This window comes from Gavialis gangeticus, unplaced genomic scaffold (assembly GCF_001723915.1).
Source record: "Gavialis gangeticus isolate Ggan-Ray unplaced genomic scaffold, GavGan_comp1, whole genome shotgun sequence".
Taxonomy (NCBI): domain Eukaryota; kingdom Metazoa; phylum Chordata; order Crocodylia; family Gavialidae; genus Gavialis; species Gavialis gangeticus.
In genome coordinates this window covers 3,285,500-3,307,177 of record NW_017729008.1, presented here as the reverse complement: position 1 = coordinate 3,307,177, position 21,678 = coordinate 3,285,500, and positions in this window count along the sequence as shown.

Below are 21,678 nucleotides of genomic sequence, written 5' to 3'. Positions count from 1 at the left end.
TTCGAAGCCTACCAGTGTTTCTGTTATCATAATAAAATGAATTGTAAGTACCTATGTGTTTTGCTGTTTGCCTTTGTTTTTCTTACCATAGAGCAGTTATTGCTCCCTGTGACCACTTTACTAACCAGGATGTGGGGACAACTACCCATGCAGCCACAGATTCTGCCAGCAGGTATCATTCTGTCTGGCAGCTGGGCATGCAGGATGTGTGCTGGGGGGATGTGGGGTTTGCAGAAGTGGGGTGGGAAGAGTGGTGGGGGGTGTGGGTGGCTGTGGAGGAATATGGGGGGCTATGGGGTGTGTGGGTAGGTCTGGGTGGATTGTGGGGGGAATGTATAGGGGGGCTGATCAGGAGCGGTGGGCCCCCTGCCAGGTACAGCCCCCTGTACAGCTCACAGACTGCCCCTCACAGAGGCTACAGAACCCCAGCAGGGGTTACAGCCCCCCAACAGGGCTACATGAGCCCCACAGGGGCTACCACCCCCCGCAGGGCCCACGTGCTCCACCCCTGCTGCTCCTCCAGCTCACTAAATTGCTGCCCCATCTGGCCCCATCCCCTTCTCGCTCCTGCAGCTCCCCGGTGGCTGTCCCACCTGCTCCCCAAGATCCCCCAATGGCTGCCCCACCTGGCCATATCCTCTGCTTCTACCCCCAGCCTCCCAGCACTAAAAAAAAAAAAAAAAGCCTTGCCCTCACCAGCAGTAGCAGAGGCTCTGGGGGCTCTGGGGCCATGTGTCAGAGCCTCTTTGTACAGCACAGGGCAGTGGAACTTCCTGATCACACCCCCCCCACCTGGGGGGGGACAGAGAGGCCCAGCCCTGGCCACCTGGCACCCACACTGCCACTGCCCCATTGTGTGGGTGTGGCCGGGGTCACCAGGGAGCTGCATGGCTCTGCATGCTGTTGGGCAGCTGGGGCCACTATGGCTGTCACTCGGGCCCCATGCTGCATGGGGGTGGGGGTCTGCCATGAGGCCCCAGTGACTCGGATGACAGCTGCTACTGCCAGTGAGTATGGGGCTTTTTTTTTTAATTGCCAGGATGCTTGGGTCAGGAGGGGCAGCGATCAGGGGAGTTCAGGGGCCAGGCAGGGGATGGGGCTGGTCAGGGGGTCTGGGGAGTGATCAGGGGATGGGGGCCAGGTGGGACAGTGATCCGGGGGGCTCAGGGGGCAGGTGGGTGATAGGGCTGGGTAGGGCAGCCATTGGGGGGTCTCAGGGGGTAGGTGGGGGATGGAGCTGAGGGAGCATGTCCAGGGGGATGGAGGAGTGGGTGGGGCTGGTGGGGGTCCCCCATGATCCCCTCCCCCCTCCTCCAGGCCCTCCACCCCCTACTTACTGGAAGGAGCCTGGGTCCAGATCCCTGCAGCTTGCATCGTTGCCTGCCCCACACAGGCTGGCAGTGCGCTTCAGCACTGGGGCAAGGGCCAGCCATAGAGATGCTCTGGCTAGCTACCAGAATGTCTCTGTGGAGGACTGAGCCTCTGGTTGCCTCAGGGCACAATCCAGTACTGTGCACTGCCCCGCTTTTTTTCCCCATGTTTTTTTTTTAACCCCTGGATATCCAGGGGTCTCATTTTGCCCCCACACTGCTAATTTGCAGCACAGGAACATTTTTTCATTCCCACACATGCCTCTTCCAGTGTCTCAAAGGGCTTTGAGACACTGCAAAATGCATGTGCGTGCTCATGTGAACACGTCCATTGAAGGACAAATGCTACTAGGTAAAGTATTGGCACAGGATACTCCTCACTGGGTCCATCTACACAAGGCATTTACTGTGGAGAAGATTAATTACCTCTACGTAAACATCTCGCATCTACACATGTGGCTGTATTAGGCCAGAGGAAACAAATTAACTCTGCAGCAGGATAGTGCTTGTAAATACAAATACTACCCTGCTGTGAAGTTTTTTCATGCACAGCAAACCTTGTAGACACTGACCCAGCTGTCTGGGGCACAAAGGTGCTTCAGTGCGGGGCTGTGTGCTGACTAGCCCAGCACTGGAGCACTCTTGTGCCCCAGCCAGCCCCTCCACAGCACCTTGAGCTGGGTTGGAGCAGCCCTGGCTTGGCAAGCTGAGCCCCCAGGCCTCCTGCCAGGCAGGGCTGGTCTGACCCAGCTCAATGTGCTGCAGTCCTGGGCATGTTCAAACAGCATAGCCAGGAGCAACAAACTCTGGCATGATATGTGTTTATCACCATGCTCCAACTGCACATGCCCATTGTGACCAATTCATTCTGGTTCAAAGCCTGTACAAAAGAAGCAGACTTGTGAAAAACTAGGTTCCTAAATAAGTAACCTGATTTTCAGTAGGCTGAAAATCAGTACTCAGTAGACTGAGCTACTTGTAAACAACTGCTACTCCTACCAAACTTAGAGATATAAAATGATTTTAGTGTCCCAGACTCTTGCCCTCTATCTGCTGACTACATTTCTCTTAAACTTTCTACTTAACATCATTGTCCCCTTATACCTGTTTTTTCTCACCTTCTTTCATTGCATAGTTAGAACTACCTCCCTTTTCTTATTGGACCTGACACCTACTTGTCTACATTCAAATCTTCTGAATATACTTCTTGTGCCACTGTTTCCAATAGTGGCCCACAACAAATGGATGAGTGTAATTTATAGGAGGAAAACTATTTTGACTACATGACCACATCATAATTTGTCCTTCACTCTAGGTATAATATGTATTTTGTACAATGACATGTTTGGAACATTCTCTATGTCCAATTAATATTGTAGCCCCCTGAGTAAGGGAGGTTTAATATTTGGTATAGAAGTAAGCCCAACAATGGTGCTCAGTGATAAAAATAATTCAGAATAAAATTAGAGATTTCAACTCACAACTGGGGTGGAGGGGATATAACAACTTTAAGAGACCTTTCCACCCTTCTGATTTTTCCTGGGTAGCGGTACCATGTCCTAACTGCTTTGGGCACCTGGGTCATCTGTGTTTCACAGAATTCCCAAAGCATCAATAATTCATCCTTGCTCCTGACACCTCTAACATACCCCATGATGTGGACAGCACACTGTAAATGCTCATCTATCTATATAGTCAGAGCTGGAAAATATGTAATAACTTCACAGCTGGTTTCTATCCAGCTTTAATTTGTACATGCAGCAAGGTAGCTTTGTGCCCAACACTGGGAGCCCCATCAGATGATGAGGCAGAGTCCCATCAGCTGTGGGACTGTGGGACTCAGCTGCAGCAGGTGTGGGGTGTTGCCGTGGTTGAAAGTCCAATCAGCTACAAAACTCTCAGCTGCAGGGGATTGCTACTTGTCAGTGCAGGGGGAGCCCAGGATGTCAATCTTGGGCTCCCCCTGTACCAGCAATGAAGCATGATTGGATCTGATGCTTCACTCCACAGTCACACTTCCTGCCGTGCATATGTGGCAAGGCAGGAGGTGCAATTGTGTGGATCATGCATCAGATCCAGAACACATAGAGGGGCCATCAGGAACAGCAACAAGGATGATAACAATGCTCCAAAAATAGAAAAATAAACATATTCTTATACAACATTTCAGTTTCATGATGTGGCTGGTCAAACTTTTAGCTTCACTTTGAAAAGAAATGTGTTCCATTCTAATACAATGCCACAGTTTATAATAATGATTCATTCATAAGTGGGCCATTTAAAGAGCGACCTCAATATATTCTTCTAGCAAGATTGTTTCATTTCCTTTGTTCTCACTTAAACAAACCAGAAAAATGAACATAGTGGTCTGTATACTAAGAATAAGTATTGCACTTACCCATTCATCAATGCGGTTTTAGGATAGCCAGATGGCTTTTTGAAATCATTATATATCTATTGTATTGACACAATATAAAATGCCATGAGAAAGACAAAGGTTATACCTGTTATTTCTGTATTGAAATGCACTGAACCTGTAAAGGAGAATTTCTTTTAATAGACACAGGCAGCACAAGACTTGAGAATTGCGATGGCAATCTAATTCCATTATTTTGACACAGATATTGTGATGACTGCTCAGATACAGTAAAATCATCTCAAGAAATAATGAAAGTAAAAAAACTTTCTTTTTTAGCTCTGTGTCCAAATAGCATAATATTGATAAAAATAGTAGAGTGATAAGGGCATCAGAAATTTCCTTGAGAGAGATCATTTGGTGGAACTTAGAATGTCAAATTTATCATATCTAGACATCTCTAATATTACAATACTTTTATGTTTCTTAATTGTATCCCTCCATGTTAATTTCCAGCAAACTTTAAATCTTTCAAAAGCATTTTCATATTAAGACTCTTACCTGGCAATATATGCTATATATTTACTACATAATTTAATACCTGCTTTTCTGTATTTTATCTCCTCCATTTTGAAGTGATCAGTATTAACTCTTTAATTAATTGTAACCTACCAAAACTTTTTGTACACTTGGCTATATCCTTTGGAATTAATAGGTGCAGTGGTTCCAGAGGAAGTTAGTCATAAGGTCTTGCAAAGCTGATTCTGAAACAAAGATTTTATAAACCTACCCTCCATTTTACTAATGAAAAGAATGGTATAATGAGATTTGATAGTGAAAAAAATTAAGATCTGATATGACAGATTTGCTTTTCTCAGGCAAAAAAACATTTCCCACATTAGCCATTTATGGTCTCCAAGAACCAATACTATATTGATATAAACCATCCAACATGCAAAATAAGGCATTTAGAACATTATAAGGAATTTGAATAAAATAGGATTTCCAAGATTGGTATGTTTATAAGCAGGGATCTGGGTTTTCTGTTTCCCATGGGAAAATGAAGAAAAACACAGATTTAAGCTTTTACTAGGAAAAAATGCAGGTGTGCTGGAGCACCAGTAGGATGCTTGCCACCCTATGGCTGTTACAAGCTCCATAGGAGCTTGCTTGTGGAGCAGGAGGGAAAAGCATGCCCCAAGAACCAGTTTAAGGGAGAAGGTAGGTGGCAGAACAGATCAGGTGTCTGCCACTTTAAGAGCTGGTGCCAGGTGTTGCCCAGCTCTGATAAGCAGCCATTTTAGATCCAGGCCAGCAGAGTGGGAGGAAGCAGTTTGCTGCCTGACATCATGGAAGGAATATCTCCTGGTGGAGCTATGGCTCCTGAAATACCTAGAAGGTAAGGGCAGGAGCTTATGGGGTGACTTAGAGGCTCCTAGTTCTGAGCATAACCTGGGGAAGGGTGGCCTGGTGGGGCTTCTAGTAGTGTGGGAGCCCCTAGGAAATACCAAACCAGTTACCTCCCCAGTGAAAGGCAAGGAGGGGTGCCTTAACCCCAGCCTCTGCCTTTGGGTGGGTTACTTATCAGAACCAGCAGAGGGCCAGGTATACCCCAGTGTGGTATCTGAGCCTAGATGGGATGCAAGACCTCAGAGAGTGGATAGTGGGGCCAGGCACAGCTGTGGCCACCTGAGCCTGGGTAGGGTACAAGACCATGTAGAGCCAGAATGGTGAGCTAGGCCTTCCAATGAGTGGCACATGAGCCTGCAGGGGGGTATTTCAACCCCAGACCCCAGCATAGGGGACAGAGTATGTGCCTCAGTGGAGGAAGAGGTGTAGATGGGGGCAGAGGGGCACCTGATGGCCTGCACTAGTGTGGCAGTCGGGAGGCCCTGGAGGGGCGAGTAGAGTGGGAGTAGTGATGCCCTGCAAACATGGGGGCCTGAGATGAGGCCCTGTGAGGAAGGGATGTGGGCCCCAGTGAGCAGGGGGCTTGAGGATAGGTCCTGCTAATGTGGGAATGAGTTAGGTCCAGGTAAGCCTTTGGGTGCCTGAGGCCACAGGTGGGCCAGAGGCCGATTGGGTGGGGTGGCAGAGGAGGAGCCACAGGTAAATAACAGGGTGAGTCAGGATCCCCTAACTGAGAGCAGTTGGGTGAGTGACCTGATGAGAGACCAGAAGCAGAGTCAGACCAGTGTTCTGCGAACCACCCAGCACTCACTCAGATGAGGGTAACAAGAGACGCCCAAAAGGCTGTGCACTTGCTGGCCAGGGCGTGATGGGAACGAAGCCTGTGGGCTCCCCCAGGATAGGGCAGGGTGAGTGGGGCCACAGGGAAAGGAGGGGTGGTATAAGTGTGGCCCAGAAAGGGCAGTACAAAAGAGGCTGGGTGAGAGCTGGTGGAGTGAGAGAGGTCTCATTGATAGGGAGGTGGTACAAGCATGGCTGGTGATATTGCAGAATGCAAGAGGCTTAACACTGTGCTGAGTTGGTCCTGGCCTCAGGCTGGAGCAAAGCACAGCTATTAGAAACATCTGCAAGGCTTGGGATTCAGTGCAGGGGTGGTTGGAGCTGCATATATAGGTCCAGAAGAATAGGGCATTCATAGGCAGCCTCCTTCCTAATTAAGATCCTAATCATGTAACAACAAGATGTGGCAGGAGAGAGAGGTGAGAGATGAGCACTGTGGCTGATCGGGGAGTTCCAGCCTGCAAGGGGCTGGGGCAGTGGGAGGAGAGAGGTCAGATAGGGGGCTCCATGTGCATGTATATGCATATGGCACTTAGGCAGCCTCAGGCAGCCTGGAGAGCTGCTCCTGCAAGTAAGTCTGGTGGGGGTGGAGGTAGGAGAAAATGAGACCCCCATAGGGAGGGAGTTAGGCAGGACTGGGGCTGCTGCCCAGCTTAGGATCCAGGGCCAGAATGCACAGCCGCAGGGCCCTAGCAGAGAATGGGATGAAGACACAGGTGACTCATCTGGAGGGGCAGAGGGAGCTGGCTCCCTGCCACTACAAGCACTCCTGGAGGAGTAGGGGGGCACACGTCCCCCAGATATGAGCATAGGATGGGAATGGGCTGCCCACTGCAGACTTGGGTTCGCTGCCCTACTGTCAGGGACTCCACAATCCAGCAGGTGGGACCCGGAGTGGCAGAGCACAGTGGGGCTGGGCAGGGGAAACTCCTTGATTCTGTGGTCTCTGCACTGCTCTGGTGAGGTGTCCTCTGCCTGCCTGGCAGCAGCAGGCATGGCAGCATGAAGTTGTGCCCCTCAAAGCTGCAGGGTGGGCAAGGGATTCATTGGCAGGGCAGCACAGAGCTTCCAGTAGCAATGTGCTTCCCTGCCCAGCCCTGCTCTGCCTGCCCATGCCAGGTCCCACCCACTTTGCTGTATAGGTCCTGGGGGAGGGCAGCAGGGTGCTCACAGCAGAAAGCCTACCCCTAACTGCCTCCTGCCTCCCACGCCAAGCTCACAGCAGGCAGTTCACACTTGCCCTGCCACAGGCTCTGCTCCAGCCATGCCATCCACAAGGGGTGGAACCAGGCTCCATACTGCTTCCTGCTCGTGCCACAGCAGACCCAGCCTCTGGTGGGTGGCAGCCAGGGCTCAGGTGTTGCTAGCAGGACAGGGAAATGTGGACCAGCATCTCTTGCCCCATAGCCCTGGAAGCTAGGAGTCTCGTCCAATGGGCTGGGGCAGGGGGCTGTGGGTGAGGAGCACCAGCAGGGCTGGGGGTGTGTGTAGGGGGTAGTGAAGGACACCAGTAGGGCCAGGGGCTGTGGGGGGAGTAAGGGGCCTGAACCTATGTTCTGTGAGCTAAGGGGGCAGGGGAGAACTCTGATTTTTTTTTTTTTTTTTTTTTTTTCCATTTTTAAAAAAAACCCAAAATCAAATGCCAAAATTGATAGGTATTTAGAATTTATTTTATTATAGTGATTGAGGCACTGGTAGGCTTCCAAATTGCTTTAAAATTGTAAATATATCAATAAAACACTGTTCAGTTGAGAGAGAGAGATAGTTGTGTTTGATTTTAATGGTAGATTGTGGGGGTTTATCAGAGAATTTCTGAATTTTATCAGAGAAAACCAGGATACTTGTTTATGAGCCTTCTTGTTTCTACCCCATTTTCACAATTTAGAAATCCCCTGTTGACATTCTGAATATAAATGAATAGTTTTCCTTTTTAGTAATCCAGAGGTACTCAACTCCCACTCTGTGGCACTGTCATCTGGCATGCAGGGGATCTGGAAGCTTGACAATGGAGGACTGGTGGTACTACTGCCCTCTTACCAAATTTTTGGACCTGTGGGAAGCAATCTGGCCCTGCAGACTTATGCATTGGAATGGGTGCCCAGTATGCAGAGCTAGGTGGGGGCAGCATCAGGCTCCCAGGTCCCAATCCCAGTGTGCAGAGTTGGGAGGGGGTAGCGCAGGGCCCCAGGGTTCAATACTGGTATGCAGGGTTCCATCTGGCTGACAGGCCTGCCCCATGCCTGGTCTGTGAGGCCAAAAGCTTGAGCATCACTTTACTAAGCCATTGTCGTCTTCCTCTTCACCAGCAATGCTAATCTGCATTGCCCACATTTTCTCACAAGCATTGGTGTGGGGCTTCAGCCAGGATGTAGGGAGCTAGGCCTGCATGCAGGCTGTGGAGAATAACCACAAGGCAGCTAGGTGCAGGATACGGGTTACAAGAGTGTAGGGTCAATGTCTGGATCAGCAGAGTGTACAACATGGGACCTAATCCCAGTAGAGCCGAGAGGCATATACAGGTTGTTTCCAGTGCTAGAAGATAATGAAACCAAAATATATTGTGATCACTGTGGAAGACACAATACTATGCAACTGACCAGAGGCCACAGTTGTGGATAAGAAAACGAGGACAGCATTGCTGTTGCTATCCTACTATTTACAGTGAATCATTGTAGAAAAGCTAAAAAGTATCACAAAGTAAAGGCAGAATGATGCTACAAGATAATGTAATACCAGTATGCTGTCCATGAATGGAGTTATAGTAAAGTCAATATGGCTAGGGACAGACATTCAAAAAGCCTGAACTGATTCCATCTTAACAGGTTAGTCTAACCTGGCTAGGTTGAACTAATTTGAAACTGGACAGACATTCTCTCTGGACTGAGGAAATTCAGCCACATGCCTGCAGTGACTTAGGCTAGAAGCCGGGGGGTGCTAGAGGAGCCTTCCCTTGTGCAAGGAGCTGAGCTGAAGGGGGCATAGCCAGGCCCCAGCACGAATCTCCCACTAGGGATATCTGCCTGCATGGTCCCAGGCTTTTCCCCACTGACTGCTCAAGGGGCAGGAGTGTTGCCCGCCCCCAGCCCCAGGCTAGCACTCTTAGGTGGGAGGGGTGGGTATGCAATGCATGCATCTGTTGGTGATATGGAGCTTTTCAATCTTCCTCCCTGCTTCATCATACTGTCTGCAGCAAACTGACAGAGGAGCAAGCCAGCTAGGGGGCTGATAACAGTCTTTATCATCTGATTAGCAAAACAATAGCCTCTCTCAAACTTACTTCAGATTTCTTAAGCAGCTTACCAGCTCACCTGTTGATTAGCTCCAAAAGCCCTATGGAGTCACTGTTCTGTCTGCCTACCCAGTAAAACTGGAAAGATGCACACAGAGACACCTCTCAGCATTAGCTAGTATACCACATGCTGGCTATGGCCTGTGCTATGGGAGAGAGGAGGAAGGGATCTCAGCTTAAGCTGGGGTGGGGTGCGGGAGAGGGGAGCACAGGGAAGTCAGCAGCGGATGCTGTGCCTGCAAGTCTGTCAAGCTCCAGACAGGGAGCAGAGGGGAGGGGCCAGCTCTGCTGTGGAGCAGAGAGCCCTACCCAGCCCAGAGAGCAAGCTGGGGGAGTCTGATTTAACTTAAACCAGGAAGGGGTCTGGGACAGACATTGCATAAACTGGTTTGTGCTAAATTAGTTAAGTCTGATACTGCATTCACCCAGGTTTATCTCAAACCAGTTTCAGCCATTTTCATACTAGTTTATGTGCATCTGTTCTGTTACAGGTTTAAACCAGTTTCTGATCACTTGAACTGGTTTATGTGTAATTTCTGCCCCTAGCCTATAATGAACTTAAGAATGCTGGAAATGAGAAACTTTTTGAATGAATAGAAAAGTCTTTTTCTTGTGGATAGCATAGATTATTTGAAAGAATTTTCATCCTGTGTTAGCACCCACATATACTATGAACCTGGGTAACAATTGCAGGATAATAATCCTACAGTTTCATTGGAGGTGTTCGATTATTAAAACTCTAATATGTGGAAAATTTTGATCGGTATGTCAGAGCTAGAATCCATCAGGGTTACAGAAGATGGCATATGAATTTAAGTTTACCCATACTTGATAGTTTAGTACTCAAGGTAAAACTCATCCTTTTTGTTTATATCTATGCAATGTTCAATTGCTATCTATAGGCAGAATTTGAAGAACATTTAGAGCATTATGTTAGTACATATTTTTCTGAACAAATATCAAGGGAGAATTTTTCATCCTTCCATTTTGCCAGAATTATTTTTGCAAATAAATTAAACTATTGACAATATTATTTTAAATTATTTGATAAAGTAGTTAATCAAATTGTCTTTCTCCCATCCTTAATAGTAACATAGCTTTGTAAATCTTCAATAACATCTGTGGATTAAACATCTGGTTTAATCATGTTCTTAGGTGGGTAAAATGTATATAGAGTGAGTTCCAAGGCTTTCTTTTATCATATGTATAGTTCATGTGAAACTGCTACACAATAATGTTATGAATATTGCAAGAAACTGAGTTATTGAGAGGTCATTTTAAATTCAGTTCCTGTTCTCCACAGTACATTCTACCCCTCTCTGCTTGGTGCTGTCAGTAGATTTTATAAGTGTACGCTTTATTCTATCACACAAATCATTAATGAGAATATTAAAAAGAACTGAGTCCAGAATAGTTCCCTGTGGGACATACCTGAACTATCCTTCCAGTTGATATTGAACATTGATAACCTGTTCTTTAATAGTAGTTGTCAACCAGCTTTGAAACCCTAAGAATGATTTAATTTAGACTGAGGTTCCCAAACTTTTTAGAACCAGCGGACCACTGCCAATCTCAAAATTGCTTATGGAGCACCATGCACTCCTATCATCAAATTTTAACTGAAATGGTGGGGGAAGGGCTGCAGAATTGGCATATGGATTACAGGATCACTGGTGGTTCACATAAAATAGCTAGGGAATCATTGATCTAGACTGTGTTTCTGACATGTTTTCAGTCTAACCATATACTACATTTACTCACATACAAGACAAGACCCACCCCCCATTAACACAGTGGAGAAAAACCTACTCATCTCTACACTTCCATACAAGGAAACATCAAAAAATACATTGCCTGTCATTAAACTGCTGCCAAAAGCAGCATATGCTCAGTAATGGAAAACAACTGCAATCAAAACTGATTATGACTATGAAGCACATGGCCCATATTGGGCAAACATACTGATGGGAACCTACAACAAAGACATGTAGTATTCAGATGGGTTGCCATGTGAATAAGATATATGGTAGTACCACCATTGTGCTCAGCCCCCTTCACTGCCAACAATTTCAAGTAATTGTGAACCATTACATTGAACACATTTCAACTTCCTTTTTACTTCCATAGATGATCTATGCCTTTGTTTCCCATATCCAATGATCCCTGCTTTTTTCACTAGCCTTAAACATCTGACAAACATCACCAAATGGTGCCCCAAATAGTTCACTCAGAATCTCTGTCACCCCCCCCCCCTTTCAGCCTGTAGTATACGATTAGTGTGGCCCTACCCTCCATGAGGTAAGAGAGCAGGGTCTGATAGTAAGGAGGGGGGAAAGGGCCTGTGTGGGACAGAAGTTAGGTGGGGAGAGTCCAAGAGGGATATCTGACTCCCCAGATTTATTTTCCCTACTGTAGCAGTAGGAGAGGGACAAATTCAAGGCAAGCCTCTAAAAATTAGATTCAATACCTGGACAATTATTACAAATTTATAAATTGTCCATATAAAAATTCTAATGTGGGGGGGGGGTCGTCTTATATTCCATTCCATATAGTACTTTGTTTTAAGAGGGTGGTTTGGTTACCATGATAATAGTTCCTTCCCAGGAAGAGAACTAGAAGTCCTAAATGTAAGTAAGGATTACTAAACTAATCACAGTTGATCTCACAGGACTATAGCCCAGGGATTGAGCTGGGAGGGAAGGAATTATATATTACCGAGACAAGAAGGCTTGAGGTCTGAGTTGGAGCATCAGTTAGCTTTGTTATTGTTCATGTTTTAAGTAAAATAAGGCAGTCATTTCCAAGTGTGTTATGAGAAATGATAAACTCTACCATTAGTAGGTCCTTCACCTCCATTCCCCTAAAGAAATTGTGCCGTTTTAGTGAAGTTTTCATGCTTTTGGGGGTGCTAGGGCAGTTTGCCTTACAATTTTTGAAACGCTAGTATTGGCAATAATGAGGATGTCTGGATTCTAGGTGTTGCATATGTGAAAGTGATACAGAATAGAATAGCTCAGTGAAACAGGAGAGGTGGCTCATTTGAACTATTGAGACGCACTGTTTTACAAAGTCTTTCTGCTGAGGCACATGTTTTCCAGATATTACAAAAGACATGTTTAGGGTTTTGATTGTAGCGGAAAGGAAAAAATTTGAACAAAAGGATGCAGTGAGATCTCAAGACAAACTTCTAAGAGCTTTCTTTTTTCTCTAGTAGGCAGGCATGAGAGAGAGAGCATAGGCACTGAGTAGGAAAAGAAAGAAGCAGCTGCTACTACTTGAACTATAGCTAATATCATAGTCCCTGCTGACCTGGAAGATGTAGCAGAAGCTCTTCCATCCCTGCTGGCCCCATTAAAGTCTGACAATTCCTCATTAAAAAGCAGGTGGGAACTATGTAAGTGTTAAACACAGAGCATGAAGGTACAGCTCTGGAGAGCCCTAAATTCTTTTGGGTTAATACCTGAGCAATTCTCTAGCCCCAAGAGAGATGATTTGTGTATAAATTGAAACTGGCTTATGTATTTATTCAAACTTGAATAACAATTCTTTAGTATCGTTCCTGATTAATATGCCTTCTGAGGCTCCATTTAATATGTGCTCTCTTTTGACTTATTGTCTGCATATTTATTATTGTAATATCCCTAATTAAAATAGTTTATATTTGCTGATTCAGTCACCTCAAATATCCAAATCATGCTTAGATTGTTTTTTCATTATTTGTATTACCTCCAGCATTGCTGTCTTCAGCAAACAATAATAATTACATATTTCCCTTTTTACTTGAAGGATTACCAACAAGACATTTTTCAAATCACCTGCTCAAGAGCTTTTCCCTGTATCTATTATGAATAAAAATAGAATTTATCTGAAAAAATATTATAATTCTTTAAATAGTTTCCATGGATTTGGCTGTCTAACACTCTTTGACATATAGAGTTGCCAATGAACAATACACTGGAAACAGATCACTTTGATCTCTCTTTATCTGATTTTAAGTAAATTGCTGCCAGTATTATGAGTTTCATTTCCAGAAGCTGTTGCATGTTGTCATGACAAGAAAGAGGGGGAATTAGCAATATCAAACCAAATGTTATGCTTAGCTGCATTGAGATAAATACACAATATTTTTTTTCCTAAAAATTCCTGGAGTTTTTGGTTTTACACTGCTAGGTATTTTATAGTGGTAAGCAGGGATACAACCCACACACTGGCCACAACCAATGACATGGACCATACTTGCAAAGAAAAGAAAACAAACCAAAGCAGACCCATACACAGGTGATCAGTGATATGATGGGAGTTGATGCTCTTTTGCCACAGTTTGACAATAAATGACACTGGAAGATTTTAAGAACAAGAGTGAAAAATAGCATCCTAAAAAAAGGGAATGTGTAGACTTGTTTATTGTGGCAGTTTGACTTTGGAAAAAACCAGGACCAAATTAGCAAACAAGGAGAATTTGGATTATAAACGTAAAAACAATGTCCCCATATTCCCACTTGCATCGCTAGTTTTGCTGGGTGCCTTTGTTAGATTGGATCAAGTCAGCTTTTACTGATGTTGTTTAGAGGAATGAATTTGTGTTTCTGAACACTCTTATCCAAGACTTCTTTGTCAAACTTTAAAGGCTGAGAAATCCTGAGTCTTCATTACCCAAAAGTCTCCACAGTACAAGCTCATAAGACATGAGCAATGTGATAGATATTGCTCTTCTGCAGATGTACATCCAATCACAAGCAAAGACAACAAAAATGATACTCCATATTTTGTGTCACTTGTCTATTTCTGTGTGCTCACTTCTTGTTAATTCACAATTTGATCTCATTCACTATCATGTTTTCCAGGCTCACTGAGCTCTGTGGCCTTAAAAAGCGTAAGTGATTTAAAGTCACTTTCATGTTCCCTCAATCCTGATAGCCTTCAAGCTGAGTGAATAGGAATAGCCTTGAAACACCACTGCAGTCACAAGGACTCTCCAAAGGGAACGGGCTCTCTTTTTATTAGGAACGTTACCTATGCTGGAAGCCAAGGTTCATGGCGTAGAGCTCCTGCTCCAGAGGAACAAGTCCTTTGACACCTGAAGATTCCCCTACATTGAGGGACTTCTCAAAGCATCAAATCTACAGGTTAACATAAAGGCATAAAGCTGTCAGCAAAGAACCAAGGCTCTGTCTCTTTCTGTTACTAGAATTTTCTCAAAATTTTTTTTTTAACTTTCTTCTTTGCTTCAGACGCTTTGTGAGCTCTCTTTCTCTTTTGATCTCTTGTGTGACTACAAGCACTGCTGATCATGAAAGATTATTTTTCTTCCTGAAAACACAAATGAGATGTCTCCTTTGACCTTGATCTCCCGCTTCACAGCAAAGGCAGTCTCCATGGCCTCCCCTGTATTGCACATTACTCCACAGTTCTCTGCATGGTTTTTGGTGTTTGCAGATGGTCTGAAACCCTCTTCTGCTGTGTGTCATACAGTTTCCATCTTTGCCTATGACAAATGAATACTGCACTGTTCCGCTGCTTAAAACTTTTCTGTTGAACTGACAAAGAGTCAAAATCACATTCTTTCTCTTTAAGGATGCAACTTTTCAAGTATCCACAGAGAAAATGCCCCATTTTACTGGGGATTTTTTTTTTCACTTCTATGATTATTTGTACTGTAAATGCAGTACTAATGGTGCTATTGTTGCATAAAATAAAAATAATGATGAAAATAAAACCATCATGAAACTTTTATCTTATATGCTGAACTTCTTCTGCATGTTCTGCAGTCATGTAGAATAAGATTTGAAAAAATATAGCTCTCACTGTCCTTCTGTCCATATTATCTTCTTTTAGTTTTAAGCACTGATTTGGTTAAGACAGAGCTAATCAGCACAGCCTCCCCTAATACTAGAAGGGAACTAGCATTCAATTTGCTCCTGACTAAACTTATTGATTGCTCTCTTGCTAGCTATAATCAGATAAACAAACCAAAAATCAACACTTGTCCTTATTATCTCCTCACTTCAGCATTACCCAGTTATTCTTACTGTTTTTTATCCTTGGTAACTGTCCCTGTAGTACAAGCCACCTGCCATACCTAGCTGACATATGAGCTATGTCCTACTATGCGATGCATCATTTCCCTGATAGTACATCAGAGGCAACTGTGTGAACTGAAGTAATTCCCTGATGGATGCCATGCTTCTTTGGGAATTTTATTCCATTGCTTTAGTTTTGCTTTAAATCAGTGTTTGTACTGAGTTAGTTTTTAACATCCTCATTTTATGGTAATAACAGCTGTTCTTTAAGCCTATGCATGGATGCGCTTATTTACTTTTTTCTCAGCTGCAAGCAAGCAACACTGGGCTTACTTTAACCTACATTAATTCAAAATAAACTCAATAGTCTTGGAATGGACTGTGCCAGAAGTCCATGATTTTCACATCCTTTGGCGAACAGTAACACGTATAAGTACTGTCCTCATTGGGTAATCAGCTGATTGGCATTCATTACATGACCATATCATAGTTTCATAGTTGGTAGGGTCAGAAGGGACCTGAGCAGATCGTCAAGTCTGACCCCCTGCCATGGCAGGAAAGAGTACTGGGGTCAAACGACCCCAGCAAGGTGTTCGTCTAACCTCCTCTTAATGACCCCCAGGGTAGGAGCCAGCACCACTTCTCTTGGAAGTTGGTTCCAGATCCTAGCCGTCCTGACAGTGAAGTAGCGCCTCCTCATGTCCAGTCTGAATCTACCCTCTGCCAGCTTGTGACGGTTATTTCTAGTCACTCCTGGTGGTGCTTGGGGGAACAGGAACTCCCCCAATGTCTGCTGGTCCCCTCTGACTAGCTTGTAACAGGCCACTAGATCCCCCCTCAGCCTTCTCTTGTGGAGGCTAAACAGGTTCAGGTCCCTGAGCCTCTCCTCATAGGGCCTGCCCTGCTGCCCCCTGATCATGTGAGTGGCCCTCCTCTGGACCCTTTCCATGTTGTCCGCATCTCACTTGAAGTGCGGTGCCCAGAACTGGATGCAATTCTCCAACTGCGGCCTGACCAGTGTCGGGGGGGGGGGGCGATCACCTCCTTGGACTGCTTGAGATGCATCTGTGGATGCATGACAAGGTGTGGTTGGCCTTCCTGACTGCTTGCCCACAGTCGGCCCATGTTCATTTTGGCATCAGTAATAACTCCAAGATCCTTTTCTGCCTCTGCACTAATGAGAAGGGAGTTCCCCAGCCTCTGGGTATGCTGCTGGTTCTTCCTCCCCAGGTGCATCACCTTGCACTTGTCAGTGTTGAAACCCATCCTGTTCTCATCCACCCACCCCTGTAACCTGTCTAGGTCTGATTGCAGCCTATTCCTCCCTTCTAATGTGCTCACTTCCCCCCACATCTTAGTGTCATCAGCAGATTTGAACAGACTGCTTTTTACCCCCTCGCTGATGAAGATGTTGAACAGTGCAGGCCCAAGGACCAAGCCCTGCAGAACCTCACTGCCCACATCCCTCCAGGTCGAAAATGACCCATCCACCACCACTCTCTGGGTGCGGCCCTCCAGCCAGTTAGCGACCCATTTGACTGTGTAGGTGTTGATGCCACAGTCCCCTAGTTTTTTAATAAGAATGGCATGAAGACAGTGTTGAACGCCTTTCTAAAGTCCAGAAAGGCTACGTCCACTTCTACCCCTGCGTCTAAGGATTTTATGACCTGGTCATAAAAGACCACCAGGTTGGTCTGACAGGACCTGCCTCTAATGAACCCATTTTGGTTGCCCCTAAGCATAATCTCCCCTGCTGGCCCCTTGTGGACTTGCGCCAGGATAATTCTCTCAAAAAGCTTCCCCAGGATCAAGGTAAGACTAACTGGCTTATAGTTTCCTGGGGGGTCCTCCTTTCATTTTTTGAAGATGGGAACCACATTGGCCCTTTTCCAGTCCTCTGGCAACACCAGAGCACTACAAGTGCTCGTAAAGCCATGCCAGGGGTCCCGCAATGACCTCAGCTAATTCTCTGAGCACTCTGGGATGGATATCATCAGGACCAGCTGATTTTAAATCCGTCCAGTCCCTCCAGAAGTTTCCTGACTAGATCCTCACTGACCCTAGGCCTGGGTGGGATCTTTATGCCAAGATCTCTCAGAAGGAGTAGCAGCAAGTGGGGACAATTGTTTCAATATGGTCCTTTTCTAAATATGCTAGAAAAAGAAGATCTATGTTAGGTGTACGCTGGAAATCAGGCACAGAAGAGGTTTTTAATTGGGTCTCCTATATCCCAAATGATTACCCTGACTGAGACATATCCAGAATTTCTAACTTTGTCTCTGAAGGCATGTTCGCATGTCACTGTGTCTGCAGAAGCTTAACACAGAAATGGAAATACTTATACAAGCACTATGGGCTTATGTATATGTGGCAACACCTGATCCAATGTGTTCTAATTAGAATGCTTTGGAGCAGACTCAATTAATTAGCATGCTCCAGCAGCCTCAGTATCATGTGTACTCAGTGTCCCTGTGCTTCAAAATGGTGACAGGGGAGCTTTAACTAAAGCTCATTGAACAAGCTTTAGTTAAAGTACTCCTGCCACTATTCTGAAGCATGGGATGTTGAATACATGAGATACTGCAGGCACTTCAATTAGAGCAGCTCCTGAGAGCCGCTCTAATTAAAGTGCCCTCCCCTCCCCGCCCCGCTCCCTGAGCATGTGTAAAGACACCCCATGTGTCTATGTCCCTATTGATTGCATAGTGGCCCTGGCTACCTTAACAAGGCCCATTTGAATCAGCTTATATCCCATGTGTGCAGTGTTAATTGGGCCATTGCAGGAAGGCCCCATGTGAGGGAAGTGCCAAGCATGGCTTCCATAAACAGACCACCTATACCCTGGTGACTGCACTCAGCAAAAACTTCAAGATGTACACCCAAGATACTACCAAAGGACACACATGGACGAGTGAGGATATGCACATTTAATCTGGTTTCCTACATCTCACATGAGTATCATAACCAGCATCTGGGAATCTCTACATGATTCTCTCAAGGTTTGGTCCTGTGTCATTCGTTATGTGTTGGTGGAAGCTTGGCCCATACACGAATCACTTATATTAAACACCCACATATCCCTCTTTTCCCACTGCATCGGAAGCAAAAGGTACAAGTGTCATCATGCCATGCCACAGACCAGGTCCTGGAAGAGAGGAAACACAAAGAATTCCAAAGAGGGGTTTCAAGTAGATGCCAGGCTCCTGAGCTGGAGGTCAGGCCAGCACTCTCCTACACACGGATAAAAAGAAGACTTTTTTCAGAATTCTAAGCCACAGGAGCATGGGAGCCCTTCTATCCTTCGTAGTTCCCTACTTTCTGCAGGGCTCAGTCTGGAACCACAGACAAATACCAGTTGCTATACATAGATGAGGTAGTCATGTAACTATCATGGACCAATACATGCCCCCTTATTAAAGCAATTCAGGGTGTCTCAGTGCCACTTTTAAGTAAGTTATCTCTGTACTCTGGGTGCTGGATACATTCATCAGCACATACGTGGCATGGGAAGTATTTAAGGGTAGCTGACAGGTAAGTGTACCACACTCCTAGTCTTGTTATACCACACCTATCCCTACCCCTTCCAGGCACATCCTCAGTGGATGCATCTACATATGTGTTTTACTGAGGAGTTGACTAATTAGCTCCTTAGTAAAGCATCACTGTCTACACATGTGCCGGTATTAGGGCTCAGTAAATTAATTAACTCCATCATAATATAGTACTGTCAGAGACAGTATTATCATATGATGGAGTACTTAACTCCACCAAAATGCATGTGTAGATGATGACCAGGGCTGGCTGGGGCATGAGGGTGCCAAAGGACAGGGGGTGCCTGTTGCTCAGCTCCATATTTTAGCACTCTCTTGCCCTGGCCAGCCCCTCTGCTGTCCGATGCTACCACCCAGTTTGCACTGGAGTTATTGCTCCTGGGTGCCATGTTTACACATGCACTCATGACTGAAGCATGTTGAGCTGGTTTGGAGAAGCCTCAGCTGGAAGGAAGCCCAAGTCATCAGCCTGCCAGCCTGGGGCTTCTCCTACCTGGCTCTACATGCTGCAGGCAGCCTCTGAACTGAAGCAACCTCATGCCACAGCCAGTCCCATCAGTATCTACATGTGCATTACAGTGCATTAAATAACACCATCACAGGATAGTACTTGTGTTGACAAGTCATATCCTATGGGCACATCCAGATAAGCAGGAATATATGCTTTGCAGTGTATCAAAGGCTGAGGCATCACAAAACACACACTGTGAATAGCCAAAATTTGATACTGGGAAATTCCACTATCTAAAAAACCCATGCCAGAAAAAAGCAAGGTGGTACACATGGCTGCAGCATGTGCTGCCCAAAACCAGAACCTGGCCAGCCAGTGACACACTCCAGGCTCCATACACCTTGATTGCAGCTGTGTGGTGCTGGCCCCTGCCTCCCCTGCATCATCTGGGGCAACTTGCTGCATGCCAGAGCATGTGTGAAGGGCCACTCCCCAGGGACAAGTAGCAGCAGAACAACTATGCATTGCTGCCATTTGTCCCTGGGAAAATGCATGTTCCTGCTCATCTGGACACACCCTATTAGTTTATTGATGCTTAATAGGGCTGCACATATAGATGTTGAGATTTTACTGAGGAGCTATTTAGGCAATTCTGTACTAAAAATCTTGTGTAGATGCACCCACAATGTTTTTGTTTTCAGAGCTCATAGCATAATCTTACTACTACTACCACATAGCATTTGCTCTGCAGGAAGCTTCATTCCTTAAGATTACATTTTCTAATAGCAACTCCACGTGAGAGACAAGAATCGTATTTTATTTTAATCTCTAGTCAGAACAAAAAGACCTTGATTTGATCCTTGCCAGACCTCTGGGCAACCAACAAAAAGGATATTTGCACTCGATATCTGGGTAAAGCACAATTTGCTCAATAGGCAAATCCTCCTTATAATTTCTGAAAGTTACCTTTAGCCTTTATTCTAATTTAAGGTATTTTTTAATCTCAGAATTAATGAAATGGACACTGTGCCAGCTGCAAATATGTAAGTGAGAAGGTTGGTATCAATCATGAAAGATAAAAGAGATTGATAATAGCATCTAGGCTGTATGATATCTTAAGGCCAGAGCAATTAGATTGTATCAAAATCAAAAACAGAGGAGGAAACATTAAAGGTAATCAAAGGAACTTAAACAAATCCATAAAAGTAGACAATGTAGATGATTTTGTGGCAGATGTACAGAGAGGTTTATAGTAAGGCACAGTGACATATATGTCAAGTGTTTTGGTGGAAATGAAAGGAAAGTGTAGGAGGAAGGACAACTCTGTAGATATATTTGCAGAAATGGGATGTAAGAGATGACATCACTAGAACAACCCATTTTGTAAACTTAGCAATGCCACTATATAATTACAGATTCCTAGTAGTATTCTTCAATATAGCCTCTATTGCTACCATTGGTACTTTGCTATGATAATATGGCCCATTATAGTTTAGGAAGTGGAATGTGATGGTAATGTCATAATATAAACTTAGCTTCTGACTAGATTATTTGTACAAAGCCTAATGTTGTACTGCTTATCCAGAACGTTTCATAGTTCAAAGCAGCAGCATTGCACATTGGAGTTCAGTGTAAAATGTTCAGGATCATTTCTCTTTACAAGAACTTTGAGATTTCCCAGACCTAAACTTCATGTGTGCCACACTCCATCAGTTTTTCTAATGCAGAAATTAAACACCTTGTCTTTACTACTGTTCCTGCTGTAATTGTTAAATCATTAACATATGCCCCTGTAGGATGGTAGCATGACCCCTGTTCTCATTAATAGGTCTCTGCACTCCTTTTGCAGCTGGTTTAACTAGCAGTTTCATTGCTAATCTAAAAAAATGTTACAGGTGGTGGCAATTGTGTTATAATAACCTTTCTGACCCTCTGATGACTTTTCCAACCTGAAGTACTATAAGATCTGTAATGCATTCTGAGAAATGATCACATCTTTTTTGGGACCACGATGTTTGCTTAGATGGTAAGTTTTATACGGGTCTTTTCTAGCTTCATTTCAAGTCAATAACACAATGTCATTGACTTTATGAGGAAGGGTTGGGCTCTTATAATTCAATGCTTGAATTAATCTAATATAGTCAAATCAAGGAACAAGAGTTTAGTTGCTCCGCCATGGGAGTATGGGAGTCTTTGCCACAGCAAAAGTCCTAGTATTTTAAACTCACAATTCCACTTTCTTTCTCTACTGCCTAAAAGTAAACATAGGCTTGAGAGAAGTGAGAAGTATTCCACAGATGGGTTTCTAGCAAGGCTCCTCATGAAAGCCTGGTGTATAGTGCTATTGTCAAAAAAGGTATAACGTAGATAGCTTTGGTGTATGCTACAAGA